The sequence below is a fragment of the Corvus hawaiiensis genome, chromosome 26, assembly GCF_020740725.1.
Source record: "Corvus hawaiiensis isolate bCorHaw1 chromosome 26, bCorHaw1.pri.cur, whole genome shotgun sequence".
Lineage (NCBI taxonomy): Eukaryota > Metazoa > Chordata > Aves > Passeriformes > Corvidae > Corvus > Corvus hawaiiensis.
Genome location: NC_063238.1, coordinates 8,574,014 through 8,598,566, shown reverse-complemented (window position 1 = coordinate 8,598,566; position 24,553 = coordinate 8,574,014). Strand labels below are relative to the sequence as shown.

Genomic DNA, 24,553 nt, shown 5'->3' with positions numbered 1-24,553 from the left:
CAGTCTCTGATTTTACATGTTGTACCTGAATACCTGGTTGCACATCTGGATCAGAAAGAAGCAAATGCAGTTTAAAAAGGAAATCATATACCAGGGAGGATTGAAATTATCTTCGACAGAAGAAAAATATGTAACAGTGATGCAGAACTGTAATTTATGCAACATGGCCTAATTATTTTAAAGGAAATGCTAGCAGCATTTTAAAAGCCTGTGGATACACAATTGTTAAAATTTAATGCTGGTGTTTGCATGTATCAGAATTTATGGAAATTCATGTGAAATTTTCACTTCTGTTTCATTCAGGTCTACTCTGGAACAAGACTGTGACCTCAGTAGGGTTATTCAACTTAATAAAAATTTTAAATAAAATAAATAAGTAATGCGAAGTCATAGCTCATTTGCAGGACATCAATCATATATTTGTAACTTGTGTATTAAATAAATACAAGGAAGGAAAAAGAACTCGAGGCCCAGCAGAATCTTTATATATAACATTTTTTTATTTCTTCTATTCATTTCTTATATAAACACAGCACATTTTCTCAGTCTAACTGAGAAATAGTCTGGCATCCATCCACAAGTGCAATACAATTCAGTAAGATACACTTTTCAGGGTCCTTTTTAATCTAACAATGAATGAGTAGAAAATGTCCAGCATATCTCTTTTACTAAGGTGTTCTCTCTCTGAGATGCAGTGCTTCCTCAGGCACCTCTCTGCAGAGGTGTGCTTCATGGTTTGGCAGGATTCAACTCATCTGATAAAAATGAGAAACTGGTGTGAAGTGTCAGTTCACCAGGCACTCTCTGACTTCTTTCTGCATGCTCTGCACAGACCTGCAGGCCCTCCCTGGTCTCCATAGGTGAAGAATTTTACTGTGAATTTGCAGTGAAAGAGGCACCACATTGGAAGTATCACCCTATCTGCCTTTCATCTACCTGTAAACTCCTCTTTGTGACTGTAGGAGGAAGGAAACTTGGTTGCTAAAGTTATTGCTGAGATATGGACAATGACTCATGAACCAAATCTTGCTTTCATGGAAAAGACCTCTACAGACACCTGGATAATTCAGAAGCTGCTCAGGCTGGCATAGTAGTGGGATTTGACACTGCCTTTCCCCTTGAACTTTAATGATTCCTACCCAGCAAACTTCTAGGAAAAGAGGTTGTCAGGGACGGAAGGAGAGCCCAGGACAGCACAGTATGCAATGCTCCTATTGCCTGAATATTGAGATGGGATAAGAGGAGATGAGATTGGAGGAGAACTGATTCTCATTTCAACTACTTCTGTCACATTTTGGGAGCTCTCTGTGGGACTGCTGACTGGATTTTATGCTCTGAGGTAGTTTGCTTCCATCACCTATTACCTTGCGGCCATCTGAGATGACCATGTCTAGCACTGCATGATAAAGGACACTGTGATGCCCATTGCCTCCACTTAAGACACCCGAATGACCATGCCCTCCTCACAACCTGAAGACAGAATGCCCTTGCAGGATAGAAATGAATGTGACTCGTTGTGCCATGGCATCCCTCAAGTCAGTGACGAACCTTTGCTCTGCAAAGAGAGAGAGCAGACAATTAGGTAGTAAACATTATTGTGATTTTCTCTTGACCCAGAATAATCCAAACACTTCAGCTGAAGGAGCTCTCTTCCCAAAATTGCAACACTAATGATATGAGCTAAATATTGAAACATATACATACAGCTTGTCCCTCTGCATACCCAACCGATGCCATTTTGGGTTTTGCCTTTTTTTCTGATTTATTCTCTGTATTCTTTACACATATATTTGTAGCCTATTGTATTAGTGGCTGGTTTTCCCAGTAATTTTCTATGCCCTTTCCCTAAGCAGAAAGACAAAACAAATTCCAGGGCCCCTATCCTATCTTGGTTTTCCCTGGCTATCAAGGTTGAGAACAACTCTTTGAGACACATTTTCATAAACAAAGTACAGCTAGTACCTAGAGGAGGGCTCCAGAGAAGGGGCTTGACCTGGGGGGGAATTGCATTACTAGTTGGCCTCCTAATTGGTGCTTTTTGTATTGTTAAAGTATGATAATTTGCCAAATTTATAAAACTGTATTCACCCCTGTGGGGGTGGGCTTTTGTGGACATTCTTCCATAACTGCCCCTGGAGCTCCAATAAAGATCCACTTTTATATTACCTCCTATTTTAATATTATCTAGAAAGTGCATGTTGTTTCATTTCTAGGTTGAAAAACACATCACAACCCTCCTTTGGCACAATAAACAGTGAATGTCATCCAAAAAGCAATGCCATGCAAGACAATGCCACGAGGTTGTATCTCCTCAGAGCTGGGAAACTACTTTCAAAGCTTCCAAGACAAGCTTTGTCCCCCCTCTTTAGTGGAAGACCTGAATTTGGCCAATTAATGATAAATAAAATGGAAGAAATAAAATGAGGACCCTTTAGCTTAGACGTCACAATGGCATCCTTTGCTGAACTCACCTAGTAGGTGGCATTACTGCTGAAATGTACTGACCTGTCTACTTCTGCTCAGTATCTGTGACAACACCTTTCCATTATTCACCCCTAGGGCTGTATTTAACTAATGGAAAGAGTTTTAGTGCTCCTGACACTGAGAGACAGATACCTATGGCTATAGTCAGTCTTGGCATAGCAACTGTCCATGAATTCTGGCTCCAGCATACAGGTCGGTTAGCATCAGCTTACAGATTTCTGAGCTTTAATTTCTTTATTGAGGCCAAATGACCTCAGTAGGAGCTGTAGCTATTCAACACTTCTCAAATCAGGCAATTTTATTTAAAAGCCTAGAGAAAGGAGTCAGTATCCGGGTTTTAGGCAGTGAAGCTTTTGTCCATTGAGAATGAAACTGGTGGCAGTAATTTAGCCAGGCATTTTGGTCTTGGCTCCACAGGCTTCTGCTAATCATACTTAGGTCTGACCTGTACCATGCCACAGTCAACTCAGTCGTTGGACTCTCTTGACTTAACATTGCCAGATTAAAGCTAATTTCCACCGATTGTGTGATACACATGTTTTTCAAAGGGAACCAGATTCAATCCGTGGTGCACCAAGACAGTGCCTGCCATTTGCTGAATTCAATGTGCCATGCTGACAGTGGCAAGGGTAAGCAGACCATCAGTGGTGTGGAAATCACAGGGTGTTGTATCAGTGTCCTTGTTGCTTTGCCAATGAATCAGTTAATGAGAGGAAGTATGTGGCCCATATTTCCCAAAGCATAGTCTGTCTGGTGTTTGCAGCTCTGGAAGAATTGTCAAGTTTAGCAATTAAGTCATGATTAATCCTGCAGGCAAATATATGCAAATCAGAATTATAGAATCATTTAGTTTGGAAAAGATGTTCAAGATCATCAAGTGCAACTGCTAACTTAATGCTGCCAAGTCCACCACTAAACCATGTCCCTAAGTGCCACATCTACACGTGTTTTAAATACCTCCAGGGATTTAAACACTGTCACTTTCCTGGGAAGCCTGTTGCAATTTGCAACTCTTTCAGTGAAGAAAAGTTTCTCATATCCAACCTATCCCTCCCTGGTGCAACCATTTCCTCTTGGTATTTCTTCCTACTCAGGAGAAGAGGCCTACCCCCACCTGGCCACAACCTCCCATCAGGTAGTTGTAGAGAAGGTAAGTCTCCCTGAGCCTTCTTTTCTCCAGCCTAAATAATCACAACTCCATCAGCTGCTCCTTGTGAGATTTGTGCTCCAATTCCTTCGCCAGCTCTGTTGCCCTTCTCTGGACATGCTCCAGCACCCCCAATGTCTTTCTCGGTAGTGAGGGGCCCAAAACTGAACACAGGATTTGAGGTGCAGCCTCAGCACTGCCAAGTACAGGGAGACAATCACTGCCCTGGTCCTGCTGGCCACTCTATTCTTGATCCAAGTCAGAATGCCCTTGGCCTTCTTGGTCCCCTGGGTACACGCTGACTCACCAGTCAGCCAGCACCCCCAGGGCCTTTTCCACTGGGAGCTTTCCAGTCACTCTTGTCCAAACTTGTGGTTCTGCCTGGGGTTGTTGTGACCCAAGTTCAGGGCCCGGCACTTGTTTGCTTGCTGAACCTCATACAATTGGCCTTGGCCCATCACTCCAGCCTGTCCAGATGCCTCTGCAGAGCCTTCCTGCCCTCCAGCAGATCAACACTCCTGCCCACCTTGGTGTCATCTGCAAACTGATTGAGGGTGCACTCAATCCCATTGTCCCAATCATTGATAAAGATATTAAATAGAACTAGGCCCAAGACTGATCCCTGGGGAACACTTGTCTGCCAGCTGGATGTAGCTACATGTAATCACTCTCTTGGCCGAGACATCCAGCCACTCTTTACCCAGGGAAATTTGTATCCTTCCAAGCCATGAGCAGCCAGTTTCTCCAGCAGAACTCTGAAAATCTGTGTGAGGGGAAACCAGAATACAAACCACAAGCTCCAAACTGTTGGCCTTCTTTCTCACTTCATTCCCAATGTTTTCCTGATTTTTATTTTTCTGGTAGAACTGTATTGCAGATACGTCTCTGTCTTCTTATTATTGCTCCTATGATATGAAAACAACATAGATAAATCATTTTTGTAGGTTTTAACTGACCTAAAGATTCATTCATTCTTGTGGAAATTATTGCATACACTTAATGTGCGTACACACCTCAACTAGTTTAAAAATATTTCCAAATAAAATCTGGAGACAAAGTACTTTCCTCTTTAAACATTTAGAAACAGGCTAATTTTTCTTCCCAATTATAGCAACTACACAAAGGAGCAATAAGTCTCAGAAGATTTGTCACAAATCCTCCAAGTCTGTGACACCAGTTTCAAAGAAACCCATTGGTTCCCTTCAAAGCAGTAGTCTGCAGCTGCCTGATAAAAGGCCACAACCCAGTACAAGGTAATTATTAGGCAGACATTATTATTATTTTCCTAATTAGTCAAAAATCATTGGATTTCCTGTGGCTTCTTCCTGCTGAGCAATCATTTGATCTTGCTTATGTTGACAAACATACAAGTCACCAATTGTGCCTCATTTATCATTTGACAAGGACAACGTTTTCTTCTTGTGGGGAGAAGACTAAGAACAAGAAAACAGCCAAGAAGATTCAGAATATAACTGTCCTTTCTTTTTGCTTCAACTGAGCTGGTGACAAACCCCACCAAATGAATAGGATCTGCAGTGAGCTGTAACACTCTTCAGATCCTGGAGGGAAGTGTTAGTGCAGAATTCTACAATGAGCCTCATGTAACATAGACTGAAAATATTCCTGCTACAACTGAAATGTAGAGAACTCTGTGTTCCCAAGAAGGGACCCCACAGCATTCCCCCTGCAATGCTGTCTAACTGTCAAAATGTGGCAAAATTTAGCAGAGAGTTCTCAGGGCCAAAAAAAAAAAAAGCTATTTTGTGAAATGTAAAGAGTGAGATAAATTTGTACAATTCAAATCCCCAAATTTAGTTTGAAAGGCATTTCAAAACTCAGCTCCCTACATAGTGAATATTTTTTTAAACTAAGTACAGAAAAATCCAGCATAAGGATGTGTATATGTTGAAGTTTATTTATAGTTATTGCTAGTGATGGGTATGAAATTTTTTTTAGTCTACATATTTCTTTTTCGGTAGGCTTGTCTTTAAGCTGCTCAGACATTGTTAAAAAAAACCACCACTGCAAAGTAGACTGTTATACCAGTTCCTGAATATAAAACCAAGCACTGTATTGTTTCTAAGGGAGTTATAGCATGTTTCTCAAAATTTCTTCTTGGTTGTTGCATACTGCAGCTCTTTTACTTGGCAGTTTAGCATATCACAGCATTTTTTGGTTTTTAATTCATTTTATGAATTAGTATTATCATCCTCCCAGGGAGGAAATAAATAATGGAATGCTGATATGGAGAGAAAAGGATCACAGTAAGCATGTAGGAATTAAAAAAGGCATTTTAAAAAGTGTAAAATAGTTAATTTTCTGTATTGATAATTTGGACAGACAGACAAGTATCTCCCTCGGTTTCTATATATGACTTAATAATAGGTAAGGCAAGCTGCTGAACTTACGACATTAACATCTGTGTCATCAAGAAAGCTTCTATGTCAGCCTTTAATGTCTTTGTATTGAGGGGTTTTCATTACCTAAGAAAAATAAGTAAAAACAAGAACAGGCAGGGATAGGGATGTGTATGAAAAATAATGCATTCTACCACTTCTATAGGAAAGGACAAATATTTCATTATTAAGGCTTGTGCAAAAAATACCAGATTGAAGTGCATCTTCACTATTTGCTTAAGCATATATTTTTTCTAGGGAGATAACAGTTATTGCTTGACTCTTTTATTTACAGGCAGTTTAAATTGCCTCTCAAAAATACAGCTTATAGGCTGAACAATCTCAGCTACTCTGTGAAATTACAGATGTGTTCTTTTTATTGAGGCTTACATATCCTGCAGCAACAGCCCTACCATCTCTTTGCAGCTTGCTGTACTGTTGCTCAGAATTTAGAAACAGACATGCCAGTTTTAATTTTAAAGAGACTGTATTTTTCCTCTGCTTTAATAAATCAATCTTGTACTGCAATGTTGACACTCCTTTAAATGGGTCAGGACAAAGCGTGTCCTCAGTTCACCTCATGCAGCCCAATTGCTGATCACCAATAATTTGATTAGCTGCACCACAAGAAATTATTTGGTTCAATAGATGTAAACACGACCAACCACATCCAAAACATCAAAGTCAAGAGGACTGTTCCTGCTCCCCATATTCCCTGGAGTCAGAGCAGTCTGTCAGGGAACTGTGCCCCCAGCTCAGGACACCCTGTCCCCTCTGCCTTCAGTAGATGATTTGCCGCATGAAAGGATCTGGGGCTGAAATTTTAAAAGAGCTATGACTACAATCTGACTTTAAGCACAAATACAAAAGTCGTTGCCAATATTTAGGGCACTGACTAAGCAAACTCTGGAGGAATTATAGCCCACTGAGCCCAGCAAACAACCTGCACTGCTAGGATTTCCTCTGACTGAGATAGTGAGCACTTTTAAAGAATTTGGCATTTGCAAGGACATTCCTAATAGTGCTCAGCCATTCAATTCAGGGATGTAAGGGGTTTTTTCTCCAAAAATGTATTTAATTAAAGAATGTTTTAAACAAAAAACTGAGGAGGGCTTGTTCAGTATCTTTGATGTTTTCTTTTCTCAGGCAAAGCCTGGCTTGCAGAAATGATGACATTTAATATCCCAGCTTCTCCACTGAACATGTGTGATAAAGCAGAGCTCAACTGAACATGCAGACATTACACAGGAATATTTATAGGCGGACTGGCTTGGTTTTCTCTGTCCATCCTTCACACCTTCTGAACATTTGCTTCTTGTACAGTGGGCTGCATTGACAAGGCTTGATAAAGCACTTAAGGTCCTTCCTGCTACAGCTGCTCACAGAAATTTAATTTCAGCACTGCATAGGGGAGTCTATATGTTCACTTAATTTTTAAATTTGCTCAGGGAAATATTTGGGTTGGAATGGTTTCCTATGCTCACCCAAGGCAAAGAAAGAGTATTGCAGGATGGAGCTGAACACCAATAGATAAACAGTGAATGACAGATGTCAAGTGCTCACCATGACATCACAGAACAAAAAATCCAGAACTAATTTAGTTTAATAAATATATGCAAAAAGTTACTTTAAGGAAATAGCAGTTTGCTTATAAAGACTTTGCTATCTGATTTTCGGAATAAATTATTAATTTCAGGTTATTGTCCTACATGAGAGCAGAGATAGAGATTTTTTGTTTGTTAAAAGGGAAAAAAAAGTGTCAAAGAAAAAAACATATAAATACGGATAAAATATAAATAACTTTTCTGACTCAAAACTAAAAGTATATAGGATTATTCATTTTTATTTTATTCTTGGTAATGCCACAATTTCATTGTTACAAAGATAAAGTGATGACAAAATGATTATATGTAAGGAGTAAGGTTTAGGATAATTTACATGAACGTCCTTCTGGTTTTGATTTTTATATGTTTTCTTTGCTGTGAAATTCCACATTTCTCACTTTTGTTTATGTTTTAGAACCTTAGCTACTTTTTAAAGATTTCCTATCGTTTCATGCACAGACTTTGACAGTGGTAGTTCAGAATGTGAAGAACAGTGGAATGCCAAGTTCCTAAAACAACAGAATTATGCATCTTAAATATGATTGAGTTTAAGAATGCCAGAAGGACATGAAAGCTCTGTTTTCATCTTGCCTACAAAGAATAAAATTAATAGCTTAGATGAATGCAGCACAGCCACAAAGGATAATCATAGTAAATCTATAATGGGCTAAAATTCAGTGTGAACAATAAAGGGGTCATAGTGGTTTGAAGGAAATGAGAAATAACTTGAATTTTTTTTTTTTTTAATCTATAATGATCTTTTTTCTTAAAAATATGTATGTTTACTCTTGTATTACTTTATCTGATATTACTATAGCTGTTACACTGTCGTTCCTAACATTGCAATGACACATATTACAGGTATGTCATTGCAAACAAAAGAAAATTATTTTATCTATTTATCCTCATTTTCAAGAACAGTTTACATAGAAATAGAGGAATTAAAGGAATGGGAGATGGTCATACCAAAGAACATGGTATTTAACATAGGTGGATCTTTATTCTCCACCTACTTTTGTTTCCCACCCATGATGAAGGCACAGGATATCTGGAGGTCTCAGAGCTTTGAGTGCCACATTTGCTTCCTGAAGCAGGACAGAATTGTTGTCAGGGCCCTTGGCAGCCAGTCAACCCCCTGCAACAAGAGTTCAGTGTCAAAACTGCAGCTATGAAAACTCCCAAAAATCTCTGCCCTGCACCCCAAGGCAGTTTTGTTCAGCCTAATTTTCCACACATATCCCTGACCTGCAACATGGGGGCACATCCGTGGGTGCCTCAGCTTGTCAGCACCTTCCTCATCCCCAGGTCTGTGCCTACACATCACGAGCATGTCTGACCCTGATTATCCCCACTGGGCCTGATCCATACCCCCATCCACAGACCAACCACCCTGTCCCAGCCTCAGCCCATCCCCAGGGAGATGCCCAGGGCTGGGCTTCCCTGATGTCTTCCAGCTGACCTGCTTCTGCTTGGAATGATATGGGATGGGTTGTCAGGGCTTGCCAGGGAGCCCCCCACTTCTCCCCAGGGAGACCACAGTGCCCAGAGTGCCCTGGCACACTTGCATTGTAGTAAATTTGGGGTGCATGATTCATTTTGAGGGTTTCTAGGGAGGTGATTCTCCTCCTCTACTCTGCTTTGGTGACACCCCACCTGGAGAGCTGTATCCAGCTCCGTGGGGAACCTCCAACGTAAGAAGGATGTTGGAATGAGTCTAGAGGAAGGCCCCAAAGATGACCAGATGTCTGGAGCACTTCACCTATGAGGGAGGGCTCTTCACCTATGAGGGAGGGCTCAGAGAGTTGGGGTCTCAGCCTGGAGAAGAGAAGGCTCTGGGGAGACCTTATAGCAGCCTTCCAGTACCAAAGGAGGCTGTAAGAGAGCTGGGGAGGGACTGTTTGCAAGACATGTAGTGAGAGGGCAAAGGGCAAAGACTTTAAACTGAAAGAGGATGGATTTGGGTTATGTATTAGGAAGAAATTCTTCCGTATGAGGGTGGTGAGACATTGGAAGAGGTTTCCCAGAGAAGTTGTGGATGTCCCATCCCTGTTAGTGTTCAAAGCCAGGTTGGATGGGGCTTTGAGAAACCTGGTCTAGTAGAAAGTGTCCCTGCCCATGGTAGCAGTTCAGAGCTAGATAAACTTTGAGGTTACTTCCAATACAAACCGTTCTATGATTCTGCAAAATGTCATCTGAAGACACAGCCAGGATGTGCATGTAATGGTAACCCCTTGTAGTGGTTTGGTCCAAGATACTCATTACTGTTTATCTTCTGTGAGATAAGAATTAGGGGAAACGCAAAGCAGGCACCAAACTTGAAAGAATATAAAGAAGTTTATTAACAGACCTAAAAGAAGAAAAAAAGAAAATACCACACCTTCAGAACTCTCCTCCTCCCCCCACCTTCCTCCCTTCTCCCACTGACAATGTAAAAAGACAACCCTTGAGATGTTCAGTCTGTTTACCACTTCCATAATAACCTTGTTCAGCCCATTTAGAAAGAGAAGTCTCTTCTTGCTCATGCTATGAAAACATTATCACAACGAGACAGCCGCCCACTTCCAAATATTGTTCAGTCCATTCAGGAAGAGGAGTCTCTCTGCCTGCGTGTGAGTCCCTTCCCCCGACTTGCAGCTTTTCCCACAACTGCTTTCAAGGGTCCACTCTTGAAGGTTTTTGGGGTACAATTTTAAGGTTGAGCTGTTCAGAAACAAAAGTTCTCTTCACCCATCTCTGGGAGCATTTCATCTCTAAGAACAGAGGCCCTTCTCCTTCCCTGGGAGCAAAGGGTCTTCCTCATCTTCGTCTTTAGGACTATCTCTGGGAGCATCTCTAGGAACTGAGGTTTCTCCTTTCTCATTTGGAGCAAAAGTCCTCATCTGGTCCATCTCTCCCTGTTCAAACTTCTCATGAAATTACAGCTGCATCAGCATCTGCCTATCTCAGCGCAGGTGCCTTTGCTAACAAGCACGAGTTGAACACTCCACCCCCATATCTTCATGAAATTACAATGGGTACTCTGACATATCATAGCTTCACAACAGAATTTCAGCTTTAAGCATCTCCTCTTTCGCTTCCCTCAGGTTTTCAGCTCTTCACAGCAATAAAAGGGTTAATCTCACCTAGGCTTTGCAGCTGGAATGTGGCTTATTGCAGTGGAGAGGGAGGGGAGCCGAGCCGCTCCGGCTGCCCGCAGCAGGGCTGTGGGGGTGGTTCCGCAGGTGGAACAGGGCCCATCGGCTCCAGGATGGCCATGGCCCGGCCCGGCCTGGCCCGAGCAGGGCCTGGGCTGGGCCCACTGGCCCCCACATGGGGCCCGCAGCCACCTGTCCCTGCACCAGAAACGAGAGAGAGAGAGTCTGCCTCAGGGTTTACTATTCTTAAGTGTGGATCACAGAGGCGGTCACAATTTTAAGTGGCTCAAAGAATTGTCCATATTCAAACTGGCCAGCTGATAGGTTCTGTTAGGTCATAGAGGAAGCTGTAAGCGCTCCTTTGCAGGAACATCACTTCCGAGACTATGCTTGCTAACCCATGACACCTCTACACTGCCAGAGCTGTTGGGCCAGCAGGGTCTGCAAGTGCCTACAGCAGGAAATGTAGTTTTCACTGGGTTGGATATGGGACTGCCCCTCTGCTCAGAGAGAGACTAACTATCCTCTCTTTCCATCCTGAAGACAGACAACACAGATGAGGCCTTTCAGGAGCCTGCCTCCCTTTCCCAGGCTCTCACAGTGCCATACTCTGCCTGCTCTCTTCTGCCTTCAAACCATGAATGGGAGAGGCAGAACAGATCCTGAACCCAGGCAGGAAGGGCAGGCAGCCACCAGACTCCTTCCTTCCCCCAGCAGCACCTGAGCCACCCGAGCCAGGTCAGGGACCAAGCACACACCAGTGCTATGCAGCTGAGGCAGCAGAGCAGTGTAAACCCCAACGAATGTGTTGTGCCTGTGCAATCACGCATTAGAAGAACATCTGCAGCAAGACAGAGTATCAGAATACTGGTGCTGACTGCCTACTTTTAGTCTCTTTTTAAGTAAGACACCATGCTTGTACTATGCAGCGTATTTAGACAGGAAAAAGTGATTGGCAGACACAAGAGTTTACTACCTTGTAGAAAAACCATGAATTGGATGAAATACAACCCATCTCTTTTCTGTAGTGTTTTCTCTGCTGATTTTTCACCAGAAGTCCAGGATTACTTTAACAGACATGTGAGATATTGCCCATTACCCACCATCTGGAAAGGACCAAAGCATTCAACAACTGGCACAAAAGTGTATTCAGACACAATACACACAAATGTACATTTATTTATGTCTTTCATAGAAGACAGTTATTATTTAAACAGCAGATAAGTCACTAAAAAATTTATTTTCTTGTTTGTTTTTGTTGTCTCAAAGGGGAAGTCAATAGTACATGTGCCCTTTAAACTGTGCAGCTGAACTTTATCCAGTTCTTAAGATGACTGTGCTTCAGCGAAGCAGCAGAGTGCCAGATAAACCTCCAGAGCAAGTGAGCTGCCATCACTGGCCCAGATAGTCACTGCAGTCACTTCATATTGGATAAAGGAGTGGGTTGAGGCATATAGCTGAAATTATTGTAATTGGGATTTTTCCTGGCATACCCTCTTTAATAATTCAAAAACAAAAATTTGAAAATTATCCTGTATCTGTGTTAACAATAGTATCCATCCAATTAAGACATTTTCTAGATTTCATAAGTAGCTGCTGCTGCCTCAGTTTTGATATGAAGCAACTTCACCAAAACTGGATCAGCTATAAACAGCAAGGTCATGTCTTGGCAGTGTGAAGAGAACAGTGGGTTCCTCATAAACTTGGATTTACCCTGGGAGAAGACAAGGTAATAAGACAAATATGGCTTAGTTCAGTGGGATTGTGCACAGAGGGGTGAGCAAAGAATCTATGGCAATTTGAATAGTGCCAGGAAAAAAGATCAGCAGATCTATGATGTCTGGAAGATCTACAATGCCCTGAAGAAGCCATCGCCCAAATTGCTAGTAAGTAAAAGGTCAGAATGAAAAAAATCACTGGAAGAAAAAAAAAAAAGTCTTGGTTCCATACTTGCATCTGGATTGACTTTTAGATGTATCTTTTTAGCAGACAAAGGGGAACAAGAACAAATCAGGCTCTATATCATATAGATTCTCAACACAAAACATTATACAAAATATATGGATAATATGAAAATGAAAGCAAGTCCATCTTGCTCTTGATAATTTTCTAGTCATTCACAAATGTCAGTGAAGTGTCATCTGGGACCCAGGTAAATTATGCCCTTGGGATTTTGTTCATATTTGTTCTTGTTTTGCATTTGTCTGCATGACTATATAGTCATGCAGTTTCATAAACTTTCTAAAATCTGTCTTCAAGCAATTTACATTTGTTGCCTGGGGTGTACTATTTGGAAGACCACTAGAATAATTTTTTTCCTTCCTAATCTAAATTTATTAATGATAAATGAGTGTTCAGTCTGATCTTTGAATCGTGCTTTTCAACCAGAAATTGGTCTTTTTTGGAAACACTGAGATAAGACTATAAATTAGTCTAGTTAAAGAGGAAATCTGCACTGGAAAGCTATGAGTCTATTGCTGAAAGCAGACAGACAGGCTTTCCAAATATACCAAGAGAATTGCACAACTGTTTTGCACAGAGAAGCTGTGGGATTTGAGTACATTTTTATGCTCTGAAAACTCTGAAAATGTTCTGCATCCCTCTAAGGATGTACCTTCTCTTCACCACCTCCTGGAGGAGTCTCATATACATAGAGAGGTGGAGAAGCAAGGAAAAATCCACAGAAGTTTTCACAAGGGAAAATGCTTTGGGAAAGAGGCACAATTACCTGTCACCATCTCCTGGTTCTGTTACTGAATTCTGAAAGAACTTCCATACTCTTTGCTCTTTCTATGTCATGTAAATAGGGCACAAGCCTCTTGTATCTGACTTTGGCAAAAGCCACAGAGGGAGGTCAAGTCATCTGAGCTCTGAGGTTTGGCCCTAACTCATCAACTTGAAGGAAGTCATCTGGCTGTCTGTTGGGCTGCTCTGTGCTTAAAACTGGTCCTGAGTCCAACTCTTAATGGATCAGGATGTTTAATGCTGATCATTCTCTTTGTCTCCAGGTTCTCAGTGTATTAATTGCATATGACCACAGGACCACACAATAACAAAGTTTCTAAGATCATGCCAAAAGCACAGAAGGAGGCTGACATATCTGTGCAAGATGATCCACAGAGAGGTTGTGGCCAAACTGGGACCCCTTACTGCCAAGCTGGTTTGTGAGCTACTAGTGCCATCTCACTTGGCCATCCTACTGGGAATTTCCAAAGAGCTGACTTGCAAATGGATCTTTCTACAGGGCATTCACCTATACCACACATCAACTCAGAGGCTGACCTGGCTCAAAGGACCTTTACTATGACACAGCCCCAAATACCCTATGACAATTGCCTTAAAATAAAAAACTGGGTCATTCCTGCAGTCATATTCATGTGAGCAATTGTTATGCACTGAGGTGTCATTACACGAATGGACTATTTTCATGAGCAAGTGTTTGAAACTCTCTCCCCAGGAGAGAAGGTGCATCCCTTCAACTTCTCTCTTCTTCTCACAGGGCCTCTGTTTGGTGTAACATATATATACTTGAACTATAAAGCCCACCTTTCATGTGGTCTGTTCAGTTTTCCAATTGACTTCAAAGAAAGGTCTTATTAAAGACACTGTGAGAGGTTTGAACCCTGTCAGGAATGCCCCCTGTGAGTTCAAACCACATAACTTTGCCCACTAGGCTCATTACAAAAAGCAAGTTGAACCTATGGCTTTCTGAATTCACCTGAGAAGCCAAGATTGGAGCACAATAAAGAAGGGCAGTGTGGTTCTCTTGATATGCCCAGGTACAGCTCCATTAACATCCTCAGGAGGTATTGTATCTATAGATAGAAGGAGCAATTTTCAGATGCGATACCGAAAACTCAGGTGTCTGTATCTCTGCCAACTTTAAATACTACATTAAACATAGCTTTATGTGTCATGTGTTTAAATTTAGACACCCTAGTTTTAAAGATGAACTTATAAAGATGGCAATACATATCTAAGAGAAGACAAAAATGCTCACTTAGAGTACTTTTGACTTCTTAGAAATACTTTTTAAATCATTATTAAAGGCCATGGAAATATTCTTCCTACTTGCATATGAATAAGACTATCTGGTAAAAATAACATTACCAGAATTTAAGGGGGTGATCTTTATTTTCTACTAATGCCAATTTAGTAAAGTGTCTTCTTGATTTACATAATATCATGAATAGCACTTCCTGAACTGCTCACGACTGAGAACAGGATAACCAGGAAATGGCTCCAATTACAGCCATCACAAAATAAAGCAGTGCGCAGGCAAGAGTTTAAGATTCCTCACAGTTTTGCATGTTATGTCACTCTCACCTAGACAAAAAACCTGGAAACTGCTACCAAATCTGTACAGTGGCACTTTACACTTTTTCTACATGGTTGAAAGTACCTCATAATGTACTCAGCTAAATCACAGATAATTAGGCTCTGTTGTTTAATTCAGCACAACATAATGCTGTTATATCACTTCAGCATAACCGGTCAACTGGCTCTGTGTCAGAGCAGAGACACTGCTTAAAAAATGCAAATGAGAAAGCAGTCCCATCATGTGGAGCCAATTCAGAGTATTTTGGTTATTATAAGCAGAGTAGATGGAAAGGTTAAGGAGTGTGAGATTTTTATCAGGGAACAAGATCAAATCAAGCAAATCAGATACAGGTCTATCCCTCCCTCTGTCCGTGTGTGTCTGGAGAGGAGGGTTGAAAACTCCATTTTTGTTATTTCTGTCTCGTAAAAGGAAAGCATGAGGCAAGTACTGATCTCATCTGTATTCTCAAATCTTACTGACTCGCTCAAACTCTTCTGCAAAGTTTGCCAACAAAAAGCTGACAAAACTTTAAGACAAATCTTTAAGAAAATCAATGCCAAATAATTGCCCAAGCCATAAGAAAGAATAAACTTGTCAGTACATTATGTTCTACCAACATTGTGGTGAGTTGTAAACTTAAAATCCAGGGGAATGAAACAGCTCTTATTGTGCATAGTAGGCTTTATATAACAGCAGGCAGCACAAATCATTTTTCCACTGCAGTTCAATAGCTAGTCATTCCTTCTCTTCTATATTCAATTCTGCACCAGAGCCATGACTTAAATGCTATGCTGCTGTCAGTTAGTTGGCTGTCCTTTCCTGGTCTGCCAAAGGAGATGCTTACAAATGAAGCTATTGTCCCAGTAATCAGGCATCTCCTGGTGGGACAGTATATGATAAATTTTTAAGGACGTGGCTGCAGCATAAAACATGCTCTATTTTACATCAGACATTGTCACACAATTCTTTTTCTTCACTATTAAGATTTGAGTATTGTTGGACAACTCAAAGGTGTCAGAATTATAGGAGACCCAAGGTGTACCTTGCGATGTAACACTGTAGGCTTATGGATAGTATCAACTATAAATTGCAAGGACACATATAATCTAGTTCCTGAAGCAAGTCTAAGAGGCATACTGAGTATTGACAGAATTTATTAATTTGACAGTACTTGCCCTGAAAACATGGATTCCTTTTAATTCTGTTCCAAAGAAGTTTTTTTAATGCCTTACTCAAAGCTAAACGTCTTCCCATATTTAAGAACAAGCAAAAAGCTATTTCTTGACATGTGTGTATGGTTTAACTGGTATTTCAGGTACAAGTCTAACACATGAGGTAATTGCAAATTTTTCAAATAAAAATGTTGAAAACCACAAGTGATAAAAGTCATTTGAAAGTCAATATTTCTTTCAAAGAATACTGGTTCCAAACTTGAAAACAAGGCCCAGATACCCACTTTCTGTTTCCGTGGCAGCCACAGAATCTAGGTCTGGGTTCCACCAGTAACAACCCCTCCTCATAGTCCTAAAAGCAATTTTACCATAAGCCACTTTAGGAAAGAATGTTACTGACTGATTAAAAAAAACCTCTATTGTCAAGATCTTTCAAACTGAGAAATAAGGGCTGATCAACCTATTCAAGTAAAATGGATCATGATACAGAAACACAGAGGGTAGTCAGTGCCTTATATTCAGCCAGTGCTGGACAAAGCACATTATACCATGGATTATGATGCACGAGTGCCATGGTATTGGCTCCTGCAAGTCAGTGGATACAACAATTTTTCTCCCTTTGGGCTAGAGATAAGGCATTCCACTAGTTCTATAGTACTAGGGGAATATTTTCCAGATTTCATTTTCCTGTAGAATGGTTTTCTGAATCACGAGGTACAACTTCTGAAACTTTCAAACCACACCTTCAAGCCCAAAGCATTTTCTTCTTAGGCCAGCCATTATTGCAGGTATACAGTAATGATGTGATTCTTGTCTCATTGGTTTATAAAGCTGTATTAAAACATTTTTGCTAGTTCTTTTGTTCTTTTAAAATGTTCTTTTTTTTCTTCAGCATCTAACTTTATCCCTTGCAGATAGACTGGTCTCTTCAGGTGTTATGATGTGAGATTTATCAGGAAGAGGGGTAATTCCTAAAACTGAATGCTGGTGGTCCAAACTGCTGCTGAAGGGCACAGAGGGAAAGAAAAAATTTTTGTTGTATAGGACAAGAGTTATCAGTACTCAACAGATAGCCAGCTCAAGCTTCCTGAAAGACTTAGTACAAGACTCTATGCAGGGAATAACCTAAAACTTACACTCATTAATATCCTTAAGTTCCCCAGGGCATATATACAACAATAATCTTATATGGAGAAGCAGAAAGCTGAGACCTTGAAAATTGTAACTTGAAACAGAAGCATTAGGAATACCACTATGTTCTGTGACTCGAACCATGATGAGACATCTGGAAATTTTTAGAACTCCTAGTTCAATTCCTATTCAGCTTTCAGGTTGACTTTATGGCTCAGTAATTTCTGACTAATGTTTTCTTGTAGTCCTCTCGCCAACTGTATGGAAAGACAGTGATTCCATTCTTGACTATTTTCCTATTGCTTTATGATGCTGAAAAATATACTGATAATAATCTCTGTCTTTTCTATTGCCACACTGTCTGCCTGACAAAAAATTCTTAACAATGTGTTCAGTTAAGATTTTAGAAGCAAAGATTTTCTCTGCATCAACAAGCAGAAAAATTATTTTGTGATTTTCGTCTACATATTTGCCACTCTGTTTAAATCAGTAGATACATCTTTGAATTCTCATGAGACTATCAAAGAGCTTAATAATGCAGTTACATGTGGGTTATGAAAGCCAAAATATTCTTTCAATAGGTGTTGAAATAAGTTTCATCAGTTCTTCCAGTTACTTCCCACAATTCTTAACCATGTTCTCTACAAATAACATATCCACAGACACACCACAAGTTTATAGAGATCCTGACTTATTGATGTGAATGGTCCAAGACAACAGTGTTGAAAGACATATGTCCATTTGGTTAAGCATGAAGTAAGACAAGAAGGCAAGTAATTTTTGAATAGACAACCTGTCTTTAGTAATGAGTCTTCAGCATCAAATAGGAGCGTATGAACACTCTTACTGACATTTTAGTTCAACATCTCAAATATGACAGACCAAAGACATAATTTATTAACAGTTGGCAGTCTGGCACTGACTGGGGTCCAACTTTTACTGCAGTGTGCTCTGATTTTTTTCTCTGTTCTTTCCGATTATTTTGACTTTCAGAAGAGCTTTGTCATTTGCTAGTACACTACTCTAATTCCAGACTTAGTCCTGATTGCATATTAAACACACTACATACACAACTAAAAATATTTTTAAACATTACTGTACCAGGAAAACAATAGGTAGAAATAAGCAATCTTAGGCAAGGCTTAATTCTTATGTCTTAGTTTTTATCTTACAAGGATTAGTGTTTCGATCAGACTTGTCATTGTGCCCATCTAGATCCAGTTTTGTACTTAAATTATTTTTGGGTAATGTTTCTCCATAAATGCTTCAAGATGTTCAATCTCGAGATTGTGGCAACCTACAGGTCTTTCAGAAATAACTGATAGTGGAATGCTACAATTTCTCTTTTTTCCTCCTGAGATTAAAGTTTAAGCAATATCTCAAACAGAACAGTAGGATTGTAAAGTCAAATGAGGATATAAATGACAATCCTGAATTAGATAAGGACTGAGACTATTTATGAACTCACTATCCTACCCAAGCAGAAAAGATCAGGTAAGCAATCTCTCATGGGTCTTCAGATCCTGGATAGGCTGCATCATGATATCTCAGTATCTCTCCATACATGCAGAACAACCTAAACAACTTCACAATTTTAGAAGCTTCTCTTCAGACTAAGAAAACATATCTTCTCCATTTTTGCCAGGAATCAAAGGGGAAAGAGTAAACGTAAAGCTCAAACTATGCAGCAAAAAGGACGGGGGGAAAAATGGTAACATTTCTTTCCTTCAGAAGCCACACTTTTTTTTACATTAGAGGGTATCAAAAATTTGGCTCCTAAATCCTGAATTTACCTTGCCACAAATTTGCTGGCCAAAGAGTTCTCAGATATCCTGACAATGCCATGGGTTCTTATAGCTGAGCAGTAAAGAATAATAACGACAAGTGCAGATGAAATATACATGAGTGATAAATTCTGGATTTGCCACTCTGGCAGCATATTGCTTTTATGACTGAGATCCAGGTTACTTTAAGCCAGGCCATTTCAATTCAGTTTGGAGAAGAAAGACTATGAAAAAGACTGTTAACCTATTCTTCTATACTGATACAATTTTTCTATACTGATAGATGAAACAGCTTTGAATCAACAAGTTTAGGACACCTTGATTTTATTTCTTTTCATTTTACAGAGAGGGAGTAAAGAACATCACCACTGATTTGCAATGAGGTGGATCAATACAAAACAGTAGGCCAGGTCCATTTAATGCTTGAGGTTCAAATACTTATGTTTGAAATGTCAAAGAGCACCATAAGAGTGAATGAACATATCAATTAAAATGCTTTGTTTTTATCAAATGGTGGCAAGACATCAGTGCTCTTCTCATTCTTTCACTATTAACACTTGATTTTTATCCTTTTTTACTGAGTGTACCTTGCAATTGTTTTTTAATTAGAGATCTTAATAAACATTAATGAAAACATCTCTCCGTAGTACACAGAAAGCAGGCTTAGTACACTATGAAGGTCCCCTCACAATTCTGTTAACCAAGAAATTTTTTTGGCTGGGGCAATATAATGCTTGAGTAAAATTACCTCAAACATTTGTGTATTGGTCCAACCTGTGAACACTAAGACTAAGCTATCAACTGATGTACAAAGAACCTAGGGGACACCTGGACTAGTAAGTCTTGTGCCCATTGGTCTTGATCATCAACTCTTTCTTTCAATTGGAAAGGTCATCAAAAATCTTCCTTAGTGACCTATTTTGTAGTGTAAAATATTGTTCCCTTCAAGGAAATGATTGCTTTCTTCCTCTAATTAATTTCCTAACTTCAGAAGCTTTAATTATTATCTGCTTTAATACAATATATTTTCCCCATCTTTCAGCAAAAATATGGTGTTCGCAAATACACTTGAATAGCAATTCATTGAATGTTACATCACTATGAATATACCAGCTTTAGAAAGCCATTACAGAGGGACTTCCCAGTGTGGTGACACAGCACAGTGTGAGTGATAGAAGTAAAAAAGCTTCTGTTTTAGTGCTGAACAAAAATCAGATATCAGCTCAATGAAGCCACACTCTGCCTAACTCAGGAAATATCAAGAATGTCCAAGTCCCTGTGCTCAGCCATCCATTCAGTTTTCCATATGTACACAGTGTACTTAAACCAACAATGGTTGTACACCCTCAGGAAATAAGCCCTCCAAAAATCTGAATATATCACAAGACTGTAGTCAGAACTGTCGTCTATGAGCTAAAAAGCAGATTTCTGTTGCTAATGGAATACAAGCTATGCATTAGAAATCTGCACTGCAGATAAAGGATCTGTAGTAAAAATGAAAGAAGAAATGTTGTCTTCATTAGTTCTATATATCATTTATTTTAAAATGCAAACATACTCTATGCTTTCACCTGATAGAAGCTTTAAAACAAAGATTTAAATCTGATAAATACACAGTTGTAAATATACATACTAGTAAATACGGTTTTCAGTTAAGTTTTTTTACAATCATTGTCTTTTTAATGACATAGCATATGTAAAAATGTTGGATTTTAAATTTATTCTCAAGTTTCACACTAATATTGCAAAGGAACCCTGAATACAGTGGAAACATCTACTTCTTACTCAACAGAGGAATTCAATGATACATATATGAGTGTATAAAGAAATATATATGTATGTGTATATACACACACACAAACATTTTGGAAATTCCTCTCATATGCAAAGATTTTTGAAGTATTTCTCTATGATACATGGTCTCTTGACAAGTCAGTGTGTACTTCCACACTTTCACAGTACAAATACACTGCCTTAAAGTACAGAGGTTGTACAAATAGCAGAGAGGTGGAAAAGATCTCAGCCATCCAGTGCATCTTCCAGATGATACAAGGTTATTGCCTCCATCATGTTTTTTCTTGTTTGTCTAAGTCTAGCTAAGTATCCTTCCACCACATGCTACAGATTATTACACTTCCTAGTGGACATCACTCAACTTTTAACTTTACAGCCAAAAGTTTCCTATTCTTTAAGTCATCCTCATCTCTCACTTTATTCTTTTGTGCTAGTCGATCTCCAGTAACAGAGATGATGTATCCTTCTTTCTTTTCTTTCTATTTTTTTTTCCTCATCCCTGCACCGGTTTCCCTTTCTCTATGGCATCATTTATGGCTTTCTTCTATTCCCTTTCAAGTCTTTCACAGTCTGTGCCCTGGCCACCCTGTCGTTTTTCATTCAATGAAAGTGGATACACTTCCTGCCAATCAACACTTGATGTGGTCTTCAGCACCAAATTAATAATTTTTCGAAGATTTTCATGCTTTCTCTCTTCACGGATTGTCCATCTTTTTAGCTCACTTGGAATGTGCTCCACACAAACAGAAAATTCTCATCATTTCCCTCCTTTAAGCACTCTTTTATTGCCATACATAAAAAGTAGCAGAGAGAAGGGCTGTGCTGACTGATACAATTGCCTAGTGTGCCACAACTGTCTTTGATTATCTTCAGTCCCCATGTTCCTCTCCCTCACACCACTTTTTGACAATCTATGGCCCCTGTTGCCTCTTAGCCATTAAAGATTTTGGATCAAGGTCAAAATTTTTGTTGTTTTCCTCTCTAGTTTCCTGGGCAGCAATCAAGGCTGCTAGACACCATGTCAATATAAAATAGAAATACTAATTATTAATATTCATTGACCTCTTCTGTTTGGAAATTTACGAGTACAAGTCATGCTTACCATGCACTATATACAAGCCAAAATGTCTTATCCCAATTATACCAATAGGATAATTCTAGTCAAATTATAATCTTCATACCTAATCTAGTGAGGTAGAACCTTGTTAGTTTTCTTTTACTTTTGTTGCCCTTATTTCCATTTCTCTAGACCCTTTGAGGTGATTCGCAAAATCCTTGTGGTTCTGTATTAACAACATTCAGTCTCCTAACCTGAACATCCCCTAGTTTATCTAGAGAAAACCCAGGAGAAAAAATATTAGAAATTATCAGTAGTTTGTAGCAACAAGAAATACTTTTTCCTCCCAGCCTGAAAGGAAATCTAATGAGAGGCATTAATAGCAGTAACACTGCTTCCCTCAGAGAATCTGGAAGTGACTAGTGTCAGATGTAAATGAATATTTTTTTATTAGGTCAGGGAAAATTTCATGAAAGGAACTGTAGCTGGGCTACAGTAGGTTGCAATGTAGGTATTGCCTGGACTTCCCACAACTACTACGATTCATATTCCATCACATCAGTTGGCACTACTCAACTTTGAAGCTGATGGATCAAATCATTATCTTTCATTCAGGTTAAATATAAATGAACTAAGATATCTGAACAAGAGTGAGTCACTGTCCAAGGTTATTGCACATGCAGGGAATTTCATTTGAGGAGTATGCAGTAACATGGGACTCAGATTTCAGTAAGGTTATATGGTTATTTGAAATAGAAGGAAACTGGAGAGATGTACAACCATTCAAAAAAGTTTGTGTAAAATCAGCAAGAGATGTTACCTATGTAATGGCCTTGATTGAAAAGGCTTTAGAAAAAGCCCTGGGAGAGAGTGTTTTGGGGCACTTTGGGAAGAGCAAGTCTTGAATCATAGGGAAATTATCTCCAATTGTTGTTTCTCCCATGTTCAAAAATCCAAAGCTTCACACACAGTAACGTGTGGCACAGAGATAACATAAGCAGAATAACTGAGTTGGCATGAAGCTCCATCTAGGCAATGTAACTCCCTTGAGATTAACAGGATCCCATTAAAAAATAACTAACTTCTTTTCTTATTTCCGTTTTTGTTTTTTTATTCTTTTAATGAAACACTGCACATCACACTCAGCATTGGCCAGCCCCTAAGGATGTTGTGAGGGACAATACTATGTCATATTACATGCTTTTACAGTGCCTAACACAATGTGGCCCTCAACCCTGAAGGAGGCTTCTAGATACTACCTAAGGACAAATAAATTATAGAAAATACATGTAAATTAACAGGCATTTAACAGTAGTCGAGACACATTGTTATGCTTTTTCCATCTTAAAAACCTTCACTAAAAAAGTATTTTGAACCATTTTCAGGTTTTTTTCTTCCTTTCCTTATAAACAATATCAAAGGGACATACCAGAAGATGCTGCTTAAGCTATCATGTCATATTTCCTATGACGCCAAGGGAATGCTTTCTTTTCCGGCCCTTCCACAGCTGCAGGCAGGGTGGCTTGCAGGGTTTAGCAGGAAGGGCAAAAAGCTCTTTGAATATTGCTGTCCTTTTTTAAATTTTACACTGCATATTGCCTCATGCTCACTTGTCTAAGGATGCAATATGCAGAGCCACTATATCATAGTTTCAATATGACACATTGTGAACCTTCTGGCTTCCAGTCCAGGAGCCAAATGGCATTGTGTATTCCCTCCATTTGGCCTCATTTTCATCTTCCTCCTTTGCACCCAGGCTGACAAGAGGAGCATATGAAGCTTTTTCTCGCTGCTGCATCTTGACCTTGACCTTACAGCTTTAGAAAAGGGTACTTGCATGTGCTGGGCTGCCATTGTCCACAGCCGAGTCCCACTTTCTTTTGACATTAAGCAAGTAAAAGGCCATGTGACAGAGTCCCTTTGCAGCCCCAACATCTCTGTCCTGCTTTCTCCTTTGCAAATGTTTTTGTACTGACTTTTTTTTTCCTCAGGTCAGGCTTACAGCATATTTTGCTTTTTTTTTCTCTCTGTTGTTCCTATCCCCCTCTCCTTTTCCTACACACATACACGCGCGCGCGCACGCACGCAGACACACACGCACAGACGCGCACACACACACAGAGGAAAATCTATATGTGTCAGACATTCAGCAAGGGAAAGACAAAGGCACTGAGTTAATTACCCATCATTTACTGCTGCTGAGAAGAACAGATGGTAGCAGGCGATATGTAAATGGCAAGGGGCAGTGAATTATTCGATTTTTTTAGATTAATCGTCGATGACAAAGGAAGTGATTACAAGCTGTGACATTTATACAAATGTATAAAGTACATAATGCTAGAAAAAAAAGGGCTTAATATTATTATGAGGATGTCAGGCATGTGAACACCATTGTCATAATACAAAGCAACACATTTTGTGAGATCCAAGGATCTGCTTTTCTTTGATTTGCAAACTTTAGTAAGTCCTAGCCTCTGGAAATACATATTTCCCAAAATGAATCCATGCTTGACAATCATGAAAAAAAAA

The 24,553-nt window shown here is 39.6% G+C and overlaps 1 long non-coding RNA gene across 3 annotated transcripts in view; it reads right to left on the bottom strand.

Moving 5' to 3' along the window:
- Nucleotides 1–516: 516 nt before the first annotated feature.
- Nucleotides 517–24,553, bottom strand: part of LOC125317412 — a 123,479-nt gene continuing 99,442 nt past the window's right edge. For 2 of the 3 annotated variants that reach the window (XR_007200067.1, XR_007200069.1), the window contains exons 4-6: nucleotides 6,040–6,114; nucleotides 4,423–4,536; nucleotides 517–1,555 (exon numbers count right to left, since the gene is read on the bottom strand). This is a non-coding gene — a long non-coding RNA (uncharacterized LOC125317412). The remainder of the gene's footprint in view (nucleotides 1,556–4,422; nucleotides 4,537–6,039; nucleotides 6,115–24,553) is intronic. The other variant, XR_007200068.1, reaches the window with a different exon arrangement.